Below are 2,831 nucleotides of genomic sequence, written 5' to 3'. Positions count from 1 at the left end.
TGTTGAAATCAGTGCTAAGTGTCAGTGGGAGGAGATAGGGCAATACTGAATGCCCACTCCAAAGTCTTGAGTTGCCTGCAGGACACAGCAGAGTAGACACACTTATGTATCTTCAGGCTACAAGGCACTGCTTCCAACATGGGCTTTCAAGCAGAGATTTCTGCATATGCATCTGAAGACATGGTAATCCTGGAAGTGTGACATCACGCAATGACCCTCGGTTTACACACAAAGACTCTTGGCATCATTATGGTGTCCCAAACTGGGAAATGTGGGTTACAAGATAGGAGGTTAAAAGCTTTCAGTCTGTGGTCTGAGCCTTTGCTAAAAAGCAGAAGGTAATTAGTGGCAAGGCAAATTGTATTTTTATCCCCCATATGGTTTTTTTTTTCAGTCTCCATGTTTGTTCTTGTGTAAATGAAACAATTTATAAATGTAAAGGGGCAGATCCCACAGGCCTGACACTTGTTGAAATCAATGAGGTTTTTGCCTGAGTAAAGGCATCAGGATCTTGTCCAGCAGAAGGTAGATCTGTGTCTCTGAAAGGAAAAGGGGATGTATATATCCTTGGGTTTGAAACTGACTGAGCCAAATTTGCATCCTTGATGGGGCAGTTGTGGTCTAAATCAGTGCAGTACTCAGTCCACGTGCCAGATTCAACATAGGACCTAGTAGTGTAGAGCCACTTTCAAATCACCTACAGCAATGGCTAAGTGCCTTCACGGAAAGAGATACTGATTAAAAGAAATGACCCTATTGCTCCATGGGAGTTATGGGAGATGCTGAAGGATAGTTTAGTAAGGGGTTGCTAGAGACCACACATTTGTAGGCTGCACAGGGGACATTCACAGCTAAATTTTTGGGTCAGCTCCAGCTGAGGCCAGTGGTATCTGGAAGCTGCCTTGGATGATGGTTTAGTGAGCTGTGGGTACTAGCACCTTTCCTATTAAATAGTGCTGACTGCTTAGAGCAGTTATCAGTGCCACTAAGCAACAATCATAGCAGAAGGAGCTGAATGAGCCTGGAACTATAGGCTTCTACTGGTGAAAGTAGGTCAGTTTGACCATAAAGATCCCAGCACTGCCTCCTTGCTAGGCCCCTGATGCAGAAAGAATGGAGGGACTGATATTCCCTCCTTCCCGGTGAAAGGGTGGTCTCTCCAGGAAGGGACCAGGTGCATTAGCAGAACAGAAGAAGAATATGGCTCAGTGAACAGGGGGTAAGCCTGGGACTCCAGCAGTGCTAGCTGTGCTGTTTACCTATGTGTGCGGTGGGCCTTGGTCCCTCTCTCTACAACATGGATTGAAAAGGTGACTGGAACATGTGCTAACATACCACTGCTTGCTTATCTACGCAGCATGGCTAGCACCAGCAGTGGAGACGAGTGGTGTTAGGGATGTTAGCATGTGCTAGCAACCCCAGCAGTCCCTCCCTGGGGCCCTTGTGTTTGTTCTCTGGTTGCTAGTGCATGCTTGAGCCCATGCTGCAGCTGTTACCCCCTCTAGCCAGATGGAGCTGCCCAGGCACCTGAGATCCCCCTTTCATGCTGCTGTGTTCAGAAGGGGCCTCCTCACTGCTGTTGTAGCATAAATGCCCCTAACAGCTGGCATCACCCTGCAACTTAGTGAATGAGGAAACAGAACTGCCTTCTGAGTGCAAACCAGTCCCTCCAAACCAGCTGTGTTCTTCAATTAGGCTGGAACCAAAGCCATGCACCACCACTGCCATAGCTCAGTGACACCTCCACAGATCAAGGGAAGCAAAGACTTGGAGTCAGCCAGAGGTGGTGTCATCTAACCACGTTCCCACCCCACTCCTAGTAAGACTCCCTCCCTCCCCAAGCCCACTGCCTGCCAGCACATTCGTAGGAGATCATTAGCTGGAGCTGACGATGCTGAGCTCGCTGCAGCCTCAGTTGTATATTTACATATCTGGGGAAGCCTGAACTTCAGAGAAAAAAATTGGTGACGGCAAATGTATAATTAAAGTACTATTAAGAGGCGCCTCAGAGTCTCTTAGCAAGCAGGGCGGACAGACTATGGGTATATTAGACATCTCTGCTTTACCAACTGGCTCTGTGAACAGCTCTCAGGTGGTCCTCACAGCCAAGGCATCTCAAGCCACGGCTGAATAGGCTGGTGGGTTGATGGCAGCTCACACACAGGCAAGACGGTTCTGCTTTGTCCCCATGCTGACAGTAGTGCTTTCAGCAGGGGAGATACAGGTTTCCCCAGGCTGAGGCCTGTCTGTTGCACTCCAGTCAGGCATCATGACCCCTGCAAGTTTCCCAAATGTGGGAAACTCAACTGCACAATCTTGTGGTGATGGGGGACTACATTTGAGCTTTTCCCCTGATTTGCTCCTTTGGCCTTTTGACTAGGAGCAAGTGTGACTAGAGGACATCTGAACTCCAGTGCCTTTGGGCTTGCATGTGGGATGCCTGCCATAGATTTGGGAGTATCAGAAGTCCCAAACTGATGGGTCTGGGAGGGAGGAGACTTGCTTGGTGGTAGAGCCACACAGACTTAACGATTGAGTTCAGCTCAGTCAATTTGGAATTCGGAACTAATTCAGCTTTGAGCCAAAAAAAGAAGCAGTCTTCTGGAACTATGAAGTCATTTCTCCAGGGGCCATTTCTTCTTGGGTATTCCTGGGCTGGATCCTGCTATAGATTAGACCTGCTAAGGACCCACCCCCTCCTGGAAAAAGTCTTTGGGCATAGATGTTCTGGTCTTCAAAAATCTGAAGCAAATGAGCTTGTCCCCTTGCTGAATCCAATTGTTGCAAAAATGCTGGGGAGTTATTCTTCTGCAAGGAGAAACCCACTTTTA

At 48.2% G+C, this 2,831-nt stretch overlaps 1 pseudogene; it reads left to right on the top strand.

Moving 5' to 3' along the window:
* Positions 1 to 2,200: 2,200 nt before the first annotated feature.
* On the top strand, positions 2,201 to 2,353 carry LOC112550254 (annotated as a pseudogene).
* Positions 2,354 to 2,831: the final 478 nt, after the last annotated feature.

Source organism: Alligator sinensis, unplaced genomic scaffold (genome assembly GCF_000455745.1).
Source record: "Alligator sinensis unplaced genomic scaffold, ASM45574v1 scaffold520_1, whole genome shotgun sequence".
NCBI lineage: Eukaryota > Metazoa > Chordata > Crocodylia > Alligatoridae > Alligator > Alligator sinensis.
Note: the sequence above shows the minus strand (reverse complement) of the source record. Positions and strands in the feature narration are given on the sequence as shown.